General features: G+C 59.9%; 1 protein-coding gene across 1 annotated transcript in view; it reads right to left on the reverse strand.

The window, feature by feature from the left end:
- Window positions 1-12,967, reverse strand: part of EXD3 (exonuclease 3'-5' domain containing 3) — a 301,277-nt gene that overhangs the window by 14,202 nt on the left and 274,108 nt on the right. The window lies entirely within an intron of this gene.

The raw sequence follows: 12,967 nt of genomic DNA on the forward strand, positions 1-12,967 counted from the left end.
CGTCTTCTGCTTGCCATATCACAGGACTATTCAACAGCCACCTGGAGCGGTATCTCTTTTCCTACTCACCACCTACCCTCTTCCCTTTCTTTCTTTCTTTCTCTCTCCAAGATGGATATCACCTGGTGAAAGGGCCACTCCTCCGGATGGAGGTTGCAACTCTCATTTTGGTTGTGAAACCACAGTCCTTGAGCATCCAAGAGTTTCTTTCGGGGACTTACTGAGACTAGAAACCTCCCCAGAATGGGCACGCAGGATGCCCGGGCTCAGCCAGCTATCTCCCCAGCACAAGTCACCCACATGCACCCCCAAGCCCCGGCGTTACAGACAGACAGCTCTGCCTCCCACCTCCCACAGCAGAAAGCACTCAGAAAGGAGATGGTGCGAAGGACAGTGAAAAAAACTCAGGTAACAACATGGCAAATTCCAAACACAGGCCAGGAGCTGATCACGCTCATCTGCCCACGTGTATATTTTCACACGCTTTTCCCAAGTCTCCAGCTCCTCCTTGCTGCGCTCGCAGCTTTGACCTTCAGACACCCTCCTCTTCCTCCAGCGGCGCCCGGGGCTGGATTCCTCTCTGCCCTGCAGCGCCTTCAAGGTCCTTGCACAAAGAGCAAGAACCTCAGCGATTCCACCCAGCAGAGCTTCCCACACCCTGTGGGTGCAAAGGCCGTCTCTGGGTGCAGAGCCAGGCCCGGGGATGGCTGCACCTCCCAGGGGGTTTTCAGAAAGCAGCTGGCCAGCATGTTTCCCTTCCTCTTTATGCCAAGAGCTTTCTTCATTGACCTTCTTATCACCAGTACCAGGGAACTGTAAAGGTGCACATTGCTGCTCCTGCTCTGTTACCAATGGTCTAACATCTGTCCTTGGGCACCAGCAAACCCACCCAAGCAGCAGATGAGATGCACGGGGTTGCTTAGGGGGTGGACTTGGCAGTGTTGGGCTGATGCTTGGACTCAATGATCTTGGAGGTCCTTTCCAACCAAAGCAACGCTGTGATGCTGTGATTCCTTCCAGAGAGCAATGGCTCTTGGGGCACACAACAGTCTTCAGCGACCACCAACCCCGGGGAGCCCCGTCTGCCAACCAGACAGCAAGAGCTGTGCCAGGAGATGGACCATGATGGTGCACATGGCCCTGCAGCCTGGGCATCTTCCACCAAACCCGCCTGCGCCATGACCACCGGTATTTTTATGGGCACTGAGCTTGAGCAGCATGCAGCTGGTGGAAATACGGGGCTGCCGGTTGGTTCCTGGCATCACGCAGGGGAATTTTGGTTCACAAAGAGGGAAGGGCTCTGTTTATTGAATCATTAACATCACTTCCCTCATCGCTAGCCAGGTACTCTGAGAGGTCTCTTAGGCAAGTGCTGACCCAGCCCAACCCTGCTAAGCTGGTAAGATGACATGGGATCCCATGCCAGCCTGGTACGGCGTTCCCACTGCTTTCTCTGCTCCCGCTTTGCTATTAGTCATCCGTTTCTGGAAGGTTTCTCATGCATAATAAAGTGTTTCAACACTTGCATAAGCCAGCTCTTCTCATCAGGAGTGACCCGCTGCATTTCCCAACACTTTCCCTAGGCAGTCCTTCCGAGTGCCATGAAATACGGAGTTAAAACATGAAGTTTTCTATCCCCCTCGGAGGCAAAAGGTGTGGGAAATCGAACAGATAAGAATGCCTTTAATTAGTATCATTTGCATAAGCTCTGGGAAAGGCTCACCTGACAGCTAGAAGGGCCTCGCTTGTCTGGGAGCATGAACCACGGCGCTGAAACGGGCAGATTAGCGGAGCTGCTCTGCTGGTGAGATTGGGGAGATAACGAGGATGGGGTCAGCCTGGGGCAGAGAAGTGGCCGGAGCTGATGGAGCCCCGAGGCCCCGCCGGAACCCCAGCTCCTCTTGGCTCTTTTATGGAGCTCCCATCAGCTCTGTGTTGGGGCAAACCCCCTCTCCATTTTCACTTGTCGGTTTGCAGCTGCACTTAGCAGGATAAAATGATGTGATTTTGGGGCTGGAGGGGTCCATCATCTCCCCCGGAGGAGGGCGGGGATGGGTGGAGAAGCACGAGCGCATCCTCAGATGAGGAGCGGAGGTGCCGTTGCGGGCTCAGCATCCGGCAGGGCCGGCACCAGGGGTTGTGATGTTGGCTTTTGGCTCCTCTGGGCGCACACGCGCTCCCTCGAGCTCCGCGCAGACGGCTGCCGGTCCCCAACCGCAAACCCCATCCCGCCGCCCGCCGTCACGCTGCCTGGGGTAGTCGGCGCCTAATCGTCAGTGACACCGAAAGCCCTTTTTAGTACCTCAAGGCCTTTGCAGTGATGAGAAACTCAGCCGGCACTACACCTAAACCCACATGCAAAGCTGAATTTCCCAGGGGAAAAAAAACTGATGCTCAACCCCCTCTTCCGCCGCACACATCCCCCCAAGTCCCTGTGCCGCCTCCAGCTGCCTTTCAGACGTCTCGAGGCTCACTCGTTTTCCTCCCGGCTGGGCTGTGAGCTGCAGAGATGGGGGCTGAGCCCCTCCAGAGAGCTGGAGCTGCCCCAGCACCCTTGACCCAACCTTCACTGTAGCCTCAAGCCCTGTTTATACAGCACCCAGCACAGCGTGGTGCTGCTCCAGGACAGGCTCCCAGCACCTACAAGTTTAATAACAAAGCCAAACCAGTAATAACTGCCTTATAATGAGGTTACGCAGCATCCCCAAAGCCTTCGTTTTAGGGTGAGCACTGTGCCAGGAGCTGCTGGGAGCTGGGGGTGAACTGTTTCTTCTCAACCTCCTCCCTGCCCGACTGAGGTTGCCTTCACTCCTCCAGTCCTATTGCAGCCCGTTGCCACCCTGCCTGCAGAAACGTGCTTTATATCCACCTTGGGGTGAGGGTTAACCCTTCTGGGTGTGCAAACCTGCACCGTGCAGCTCTGAGGCACACACCGCCCGCCCCACTCTGCTCCTGAGCCACCCCAAGGCAGCCTGCACCACGGCAGGAGAAGGGTTAACTCGGCAGCTCCCCGCAGCTGGGCTCACTGCTGCTCTGCATCAAGCTACCGAGCTGCTGAGCCAGCTGGAGGTGAGAGCTTGGCCAGAGGATGCTGGAGGGTGGTGAATGTGAGGGCTGGAAAAACCAACCCAACCTCAGCTCTGAAATCACCCCAGCACTGGAAACAGAGCAAGGGTCCATGTCCTGTCAGGTCATATTTGAAAGGGTCTCACCCCAAAATTAAAACGCATGTGGAAGTCTGTCTATAGAGCATCCAGCAGACCTTCAGGAGCATCACATCTTGGCACCAGAAATGGGAAGGATCACAGAGATACATTTTGTGACTGTGACAGTCAGAGCCCTGGAAACTACAAAGGATTGAAACTTTGCTTTCTATAGACGAGTCCAACACTCAGATCATGAACAGTCAGGCATGGCACTGCTCTTCGCTACCCAAATACAGGCTGGCCATGCTGGGAACTGAGTTTTATGCCTGACCCAGGTCCCACGAAACCCCAGCACTGCAGATGAAGCCCCAGTTCCATCGCTCCACCCTCCTGGTTGAACATGCAACTGTATGGGTGGTTGTGTCCTCCACTTCCAGTGCTGGGCAAGCTTTAGAAAATAATCTATTACATATTAAGCCAACAGCTACCCCTATTCCTGCTCCTTCTGGCCTCCCCTGGCAGCTGTCCTTCCTCTGGTTGAGCTCTTGGGACCACCTGTATCACATACGGCAGGTTTCCTCCCCTTGCCCCGTACAGAGCCCCCAAAGCCATGGCGGCTGCCAGCTGTGCCCCCAGAGCTCACCGCTTTTCCCCAGAGCAGATTTCAGCCCTGCACAAGTGGCCAAGGCCACCCTGGGCCAGGTGGCTGTGTGGCCATCTGGTCCATGAGCATCCTCACCCCCATCCCCTCCTCCTGTTCTGTCCTCCCTGGGGAACCCTGGGGGTCAGAGGCCCTGGTGCCCCCGGGACGGGGCTCCGGGTGCGCGGGCAGAGGCTGAGCTGGCAACGGCAGCGGCCGGGGAAGTTGGGCTCACGTTTCAGCTTCTATTTTTATCTGGGAACCCAAGTCCGCCCGCGGTGCAACGCGGAGGCCCCGGGGGCCGCGCTGCCTTCCCCAGCTGGAGCCAGATACCATCTGCACTACCTGCCCCTCCCTGAGCGCCAGACCTCCTGCTGGAGGACAGCACCTCCGGAGGCACCGAGGCATCCTGCCCGCACCCTGCCCAGCCCACGGTGCGGTGCAGCGGGGGCGAAGGGGCTGGGGACCGGGGCCATGTCCTCCGGGCACGGTTCACAGGTTGAGGCTGGGATCACTCCATCACAGCCAACCCTCCGGAGATGCACAGCAGCCCCCTCCCATGTCAGCCCCCGGCTCAACGGCCAGACGCAGGTTGTCCTTTCTCAAGCCTGCCCTTAAATCCATGCCATGGGATAGGGCCAGGATTCTCCTCACTCTGCTCAGATGCAGCAGCTGAAGTTCAGTGGGATGAGCTCAGTCTTGGGAAGGGAAAAGGGCCATGCTGGGTGGCAGCATCGCAGGAGGGAGCCGGGCTGGGGGTGACGTGGTGCCACCCCGGGTCACCCCTGCAATCCCACCCTGCAGCTCGCAGCCCACGTGGGGCTCCACAGGAGCCACGCACCAGAGCCCTCACTTTTGATTACTAAAGCAAAAAGAGTTGATTTCATGGACTAAGGTGCAGAAAGATGGAAACTTGAGCAGCTTGAGCCTGAGCAGCTTGTGTAGCCCGCAGGTTGTGCAGGGCACAGGCTGCCCCTTCCGACCGAGAGCAGGCTGCCCAGCACGGGAACACCATTTTGGAGCCGGCCCCTCGTCCGGGGCAATCGCAGTGAGCACTGGGTCACAGCCGGGAGGAGACCCCCAAACCCCCATCCGGCTGGCAGCGCCTGCTGCTTTAATTGGGGCGAGAACAGAAGCTGCATCAGAAAACGGGAATATAAGAAAAAAAAAAAAAGGCGTGAGAAAGGAAATCTGAGCAAGGCCTGGAGCAATCTAACCAATCCAGCGGAAACAATAGCCAGGAAGAAAAACCAGTTCCTACACAGAAGGTAGAATAGGCTGGGAACGGCGGGAGGGGGCAGGGCAGGCTCAGCCCAGCTCCCAGCCCGCACAACAACACGGCCTTTATGAGCCCGGCCTGCCCGGGGCGCGCTGCCCTGCACAGGACGCCCCACTGCTGCCCCACTGCTGTACCCACTGCTGCCCCACTGCTGTACCACTGCTGTACCCACTGCTGTACCCACTGCTGTAACACTGCTGTACCCACTGCTGTACCACTGCTGTACCACTGCTGCCCCACTGCTGTCCCACTGCTGTACCCACTGCTGCCCCACTGCTGTCCCACTGCTGTACCCACTGCTGTCCCACTGCTGTACCCACTGCTGTACCACTGCTGTAACACTGCTGTACCCACTGCTGTACCCACTGCTGCCCCACTGCTGCCCCACTGCTGTACCACTGCTGTAACACTGCTGTACCCACTGCTGCCCCACTGCTGCCCCACTGCTGTACCCACTGCTGCCCCACTGCTGCCCCACTGCTGTACCCACTGCTGCCCCACTGCTGTACCACTGCTGTACCCACTGCTGTACCCACTGCTGTACCCACTGCTGTACCCACTGCTGCCCCACTGCTGTACCACTGCTGTACCCACTGCTGTACCCACTGCTGTACCCACTGCTGCCCCACTGCTGCCCCACTGCTGTCCCACTGCTGCCCCACTGCTGTACCCACTGCTGCCCCACTGCTGTCCCACTGCTGTACCCACTGCTGTACCCACTGCTGCCCCACTGCTGTACCCACTGCTGCCCCACTGCTGTACCACTGCTGTACCACTGCTGTCCCACTGCTCTCCCACTGCTGTACCCACTGCTGCCCCACTGCTGTACCACTGCTGTACCACTGCTGTCCCACTGCTCTCCCACTGCTGTACCACTGCTGTCCCACTGCTCTCCCACTGCTGCCCCACTGCTGTACCACTGCTGTACCACTGCTGCCACACTGCTGCCACACTGCTGTACCACTGCTGTACCCGCTGCTGTCCCACTGCTGTACCACTGCTGTCCCACTGCTGCCCCACTGCTGCCCCACTGCTGTACCCACTGCTGTCCCACTGCTGTACCCACTGCTGTACCACTGCTGTCCCACTGCTGTACCCACTGCTGTCCCACTGCTGTACCCACTGCTGTCCCACTGCTGTCCCACTGCTGTACCACTGCTGTCCCACTGCTGCCCCACTGCTGTCCCACTGCTGTACCCACTGCTGTCCCACTGCTGTACCCACTGCTGTACCCACTGCTGTAACACTGCTGTCCCACTGCTGTACCCACTGCTGTAACACTGCTGTACCCACTGCTGTACCCACTGCTGTACCCACTGCTGCCCCACTGCTGTCCCACTGCTGTACCCACTGCTGTACCCACTGCTGCCCCACTGCTGTACCCACTGCTGTAACACTGCTGTCCCACTGCTGTACCCACTGCTGTAACACTGCTGTACCCACTGCTGCCCCACTGCTGTACCCACTGCTGTAACACTGCTGTCCCACTGCTGTACCCACTGCTGTAACACTGCTGTACCCACTGCTGCCCCACTGCTGTACCCACTGCTGCCCCACTGCTGTCCCACTGCTGTAACACTGCTGTACCCACTGCTGTCCCACTGCTGCCCCACTGCTGTACCCACTGCTGTACCCACTGCTGTCCCACTGCTGTCCCACTGCTGTACCACTGCTGTACCACTGCTGTCCCACTGCTGTACCCACTGCTGCCCCACTGCTGTAACACTGCTGCCCCACTGCTGTCCCACTGCTGTAACACTGCTGTACCCACTGCTGTACGACTGCTGCCCCACTGCTGTACCCACTGCTGCCCCACTGCTGTACCCACTGCTGTCCCACTGCTGTCCCACTGCTGCCCCACTGCTGTCCCACTGCTGTAACACTGCTGCCCCACTGCTGTCCCACTGCTGTAACACTGCTGTACCCACTGCTGTACCACTGCTGTCCCACTGCTGTCCCACTGCTGCCCCACTGCTGTACCCACTGCTGCCCCACTGCTGTACCCACTGCTGCCCCACTGCTGCCCCACTGCTGTACCCACTGCTGCCCCACTGCTGTACCCACTGCTGTACCCACTGCTGTCCCACTGCTGTACCCACTGCTGTACCCACTGCTGTCCCACTGCTGCCCCACTGCTGTACCCACTGCTGTACCCACTGCTGCCCCACTGCTGTCCCACTGCTGCCCCACTGCTGTACCCACTGCTGTCCCACTGCTGCCCCACTGCTGCCCCACTGCTGTACCCACTGCTGTCCCACTGCTGTCCCACTGCTGTACCCACTGCTGTCCCACTGCTGTACCCACTGCTGTACCACTGCTGTCCCACTGCTGCCCCACTGCTGTCCCACTGCTGTACCCACTGCTGTACCCACTGCTGTCCCACTGCTGTACCCACTGCTGTCCCACTGCTGTACCACTGCTGTACCACTGCTGCCCCACTGCTGCCCCACTGCTGTACCCACTGCTGCCCCACTGCTGTACCCACTGCTGTACCCACTGCTGTACCACTGCTGTAACACTGCTGTACCCACTGCTGTACCCACTGCTGTCCCACTGCTGCCCCACTGCTGTACCCACTGCTGCCCCACTGCTGTCCCACTGCTGTACCACTGCTGTACCCACTGCTATACCACTGCTGTACCCACTGCTGCCCCACTGCTGTACCACTGCTGTACCACTGCTGTCCCACTGCTGCCCCACTGCTGTCCCACTGCTGTACCCACTGCTGTCCCACTGCTGTACCCACTGCTGTACCCACTGCTGTAACACTGCTGTCCCACTGCTGTACCCACTGCTGTAACACTGCTGTACCCACTGCTGTACCCACTGCTGTACCCACTGCTGCCCCACTGCTGTCCCACTGCTGTACCCACTGCTGTACCCACTGCTGCCCCACTGCTGTACCCACTGCTGTAACACTGCTGTCCCACTGCTGTACCCACTGCTGTAACACTGCTGTACCCACTGCTGCCCCACTGCTGTACCCACTGCTGTAACACTGCTGTCCCACTGCTGTACCCACTGCTGTAACACTGCTGTACCCACTGCTGCCCCACTGCTGTACCCACTGCTGCCCCACTGCTGTCCCACTGCTGTAACACTGCTGTACCCACTGCTGTCCCACTGCTGCCCCACTGCTGTACCCACTGCTGTACCCACTGCTGTCCCACTGCTGTCCCACTGCTGTACCACTGCTGTACCACTGCTGTCCCACTGCTGTACCCACTGCTGCCCCACTGCTGTAACACTGCTGCCCCACTGCTGTCCCACTGCTGTAACACTGCTGTACCCACTGCTGTACGACTGCTGCCCCACTGCTGTACCCACTGCTGCCCCACTGCTGTACCCACTGCTGTCCCACTGCTGTCCCACTGCTGCCCCACTGCTGTCCCACTGCTGTAACACTGCTGCCCCACTGCTGTCCCACTGCTGTAACACTGCTGTACCCACTGCTGTACCACTGCTGTCCCACTGCTGTCCCACTGCTGCCCCACTGCTGTACCCACTGCTGCCCCACTGCTGTACCCACTGCTGCCCCACTGCTGCCCCACTGCTGTACCCACTGCTGCCCCACTGCTGTACCCACTGCTGTACCCACTGCTGTCCCACTGCTGTACCCACTGCTGTACCCACTGCTGTCCCACTGCTGCCCCACTGCTGTACCCACTGCTGTACCCACTGCTGCCCCACTGCTGTCCCACTGCTGCCCCACTGCTGTACCCACTGCTGTCCCACTGCTGCCCCACTGCTGCCCCACTGCTGTACCCACTGCTGTCCCACTGCTGTCCCACTGCTGTACCCACTGCTGTCCCACTGCTGTACCCACTGCTGTACCACTGCTGTCCCACTGCTGCCCCACTGCTGTCCCACTGCTGTACCCACTGCTGTACCCACTGCTGTCCCACTGCTGTACCCACTGCTGTCCCACTGCTGTACCACTGCTGTACCACTGCTGCCCCACTGCTGCCCCACTGCTGTACCCACTGCTGCCCCACTGCTGTACCCACTGCTGTACCCACTGCTGTACCACTGCTGTAACACTGCTGTACCCACTGCTGTACCCACTGCTGTCCCACTGCTGCCCCACTGCTGTACCCACTGCTGCCCCACTGCTGTCCCACTGCTGTACCACTGCTGCCCCACTGCTGTACCACTGCTGTACCACTGCTGTACCCACTGCTATACCACTGCTGTACCCACTGCTGTACCCACTGCTGCCCCACTGCTGTCCCACTGCTGTCCCACTGCTGTACCCACTGCTGTACCCACTGCTGTACCACTGCTGCCCCACTGCTGTCCCACTGCTGCCCCACTGCTGTACCCACTGCTGCCCCACTGCTGTACCACTGCTGCCCCACTGCTGTCCCACTGCTGTCCCACTGCTGTACCCACTGCTGTACCCACTGCTGCCCCACTGCTGTCCCACTGCTGCCCCACTGCTGTACCCACTGCTGCCCCACTGCTGTCCCACTGCTGTCCCACTGCTGCCCCACTGCTGTACCCACTGCTGTCCCACTGCTGCCCCACTGCTGCCCCACTGCTGTACCCACTGCTGTCCCACTGCTGTCCCACTGCTGCCCCACTGCTGTACCCACTGCTGTACCCACTGCTGTACCACTGCTGTCCCACTGCTGCCCCACTGCTGCCCGCGCTGCTGCCTGCACTGCTGCCCACTGCAGTTGGTGCCCAAGCTGCCTCCAACATAGTGGGTTTGGGGAAAATCTCCTAATCCTGGGTGTGCGCCCCTCACCCAGGCTGGGCTGTCACCCCCAGGGATGGACAGAGCAAGGCCCAGCAGCTTTCCTGCAGGTTGGGTCTGGCAGGGCTCAGCCCTAAGCTTGGCTCACACCCAGGCTGAGCTGGGTTAGGTTTAGAACCCAAACTGGGCTAAGCATTCAGTTTCAACTTGATCAGGCTCAGCACACAGGCTGGGCTCAGCATCCAGGCTGGGATTAGCACCCAGTCTGAATTTAGATTTGAGGATGGGTTTAGCCCCTATCCTGAGATTAGATCCCCAGGCAGTGCTCACCCCCAGGCTGTGCTCAACCCCCAGGCTGGGCTCAACCCCCAGGCTGGGCTCAACCCCCAGGCTGGGCTCAAAGTGCAGCAGAGCTGTGTCCCCAGCTGGGCTGCCTGAGCCCACGGGCGCTGCGATGTGAGTCCCTGGATGGTGCCCATCAGGGACACGGAGCTTCTGCCAGCTTGGCGGTGGGGGTGAGGGAGGGAACGCTGGGTTTTACAGAGCTAACAAACTGTCTGCAGCGCTCACCCGTAAGCCAGCATGGGCCTGAGCAGCCACCCCACTGCGAATGTAGCCCCCTGGGGAAATGGCCACGGATGCACCTTGTCACCTCCCCAGCTCCCAGCCGCAGGGTGTCCGACTGTCCCACCCTGCAGGCAAACCCTGTGGGATGGGTTGGTTGAAGGGGGGAAGGCCCCTGTAGATCAGCCAGCTCCGCATGGTGCAGCGGCTGCTCCTCTGCCCCGGACACCGGCACGGGTGCAATGGGTCCCTCGGCTGTCTGGAGGGGGTTGGGACACACCGGGGGTTGTGCTTCCTGCAGCCAGGACAGCCGGACACTTCCACTTTGAAGCAGAAGCTTAAACTCTGCTAAAATCAAACCCACTGCCTCGCTCCACACCGTGAGCTGCACGGACCTTCCCACACCTGAGGGTCTGAACTCCCTCCAGCCCCGGCTCTGCAAACAAGTCCCACTGTCACCAGACCTGCTCCCCGCAGCCCCCTGGGAACATGTCCCAGCCTTAGTGGCTGTGTTGGGTCCAACCCTCTGTGCCATGAGCACAGTTTGGGGAGCAGGCAGGCTCCCGCCAGCCCCGCTCTGCCCAGCACCCTGCAGATCCCCCAGCCCAGCCCGGCCTGGCCAGGGCGAGCAGGCAGCGCTCCCTCCTGAGCCAGGGCTTGGCCTCGCTCGGCGTGCACAGGAAGAGCCGAAGGAGGGAGGGCAAAGCTGTTCCCAGCACATTCTTCTGCTTTGACACACTTGCGGGCCCTCGGCGCGCTGCAGCTGGTTCCCAGCGCCCCCCCGGCTCTGCCAGCGGCTCACGGGGCCCCGCGCTCCCCAAGTACCTGGCAGGAGCGGCTCGGGATGACTGCACGGGGCAGGCAGGGGTTTCCGGGCTCCAGTCACAGGCGGGGGTGTCTCACCAGCCCCGACATGTGCAGCAGTAAAAGCTGCCCTGGGGTCCCACGTGTGCTGATCTCGGCACTTGACAAGGTCTTGTAATGGGTTCAGGCTCCTGGCACTGCTGTTGGGAGCCCGTAAAAAATCCGCTGCGGTGTAACTGCCCTGGATGTGCATTGAGACAAGCCCCGGATCCCTGACATCCAAAGCCAGCCTTTAGTTTAATAAAGAAAAGCTCCTGAGGCAGAGATACCACATTTGCAACAGCAGGGGCCCCTCGGGCAGCTGGCCAGCAGCCTGATGGAGGGATACACTTCACGTCTTGGGTTGCATGTTATCACCCACCAAGCCCAGGGGAAACCAGCCCAGGCCTGGTGCTCAGTGCCCGCTGCTCGGCGGCGGAGCTGGGGATCCCTCCCCAGGACGGCTCCTTCCCCAGCAGGGCAGGACAATGGGTACAGAACCCCTGGCACAGCTGACCCACCGGGATCAGCTCCTCCTCCTCACTCTGAGATGAAGATGCCAAAAGGGCAGCAGCATCCTCAGCACTGCAGGAGTGACCCAGGAGGGTCCGGGTGTTTGCTGGCTCAGCACCACGGTGCTGCACTCCCGCCTGTGCTCACAGGGTCCCTGTGGACCTGCCGCTGCTCTTGCCTGGGTGGCACCAGCCCCCTGACAGAACCTGTGTCTTCTGCTCCCACCACCACCCGGTCACCCCGCTACCACCATGTCCACACCAGTCACCTCCAGTCTGCTCACCCCGCTCTGGCCAGCCCTGCTCCCATCACCCCGGTCTGGTCACCCCACTCCTTTCACCTCCACTCCGACCCGTATTTAACACCCGGCTCTTCCCCGCTCTCTTATTTCCCTCCTGCTCTGCTGTTCCACCTCGGGAACCATTTCTGCCCCGATGCTCTCCAGTTCTTTCACTTCTTGCTCACGTGTTTGCTCCGGCTCCCTTGTCCTGCCAATACCCGCCTGCACCCCAACACCAAGACCATTTCCCTTTGTTACCTTCTCATCACCAGCCACCCCACAGAGAAAACATTCCTCCCTTCAGCCCTGTTCCGAGTCCCGTTGTCACTCCCAGCAGCCTGCTCCTCTTGGTCTTAGCAAAACCCATCCAGTCCTTTTGACCCATTCTCTTTTTCCCCCAACCAAAAGGTCTGCAACATTAATTTTACTTGCGGGGAAGAGCATAGTAAGCCCAGTAAGAGCACAGCCCAACCTGCGCCCTGTGCCTGCACTCAGCCCTATGCCAAAAAGCCATGATGAGCAGAGACAGCCCTTACGCAAAGTCGTTTTGTCAAACCCAGTGGCAGTGATGAGAAAAGGCACAGAGACCCCTCAGCCCACAGGCCCCCGATCTCAAGCACAAGACGGCCCGAAACTCCAACTCCAGCCCAGAGCTGCAGCCCCATGGGGCTGGGACAGTGAGAAACACCCACCTGTGGGGGGAAAATGGTTGAGAGCAAATTTGACATTTTGCAGAACAGAAGGGGAAGGAGCGACGCTGCGGACGGTGGGGAAACAAGCTCCCACGGGGCTCCCGCTGACAGAAGAGGTTCCCATCTGCCTCAGCGCTGCGTGACGTTGGACAGGTCACACCGGACGTGTTTGGCACAGGCTGTGCACCCAGGACCCCAACCCCTGCAATGGTGATGCTGATCTGGCAGCTGCTCCTGCGGGCACCAGCTTCCCCATCCACGCTGTGGGCTGAGGGACAGACAGTGTCCCCAGAGCATGGGCCACTCATTAA

Source organism: Streptopelia decaocto, assembly GCF_964273445.1.
Source record: "Streptopelia decaocto genome assembly, chromosome: 17".
NCBI classification, from domain to species: Eukaryota; Metazoa; Chordata; class Aves; order Columbiformes; family Columbidae; genus Streptopelia; species Streptopelia decaocto.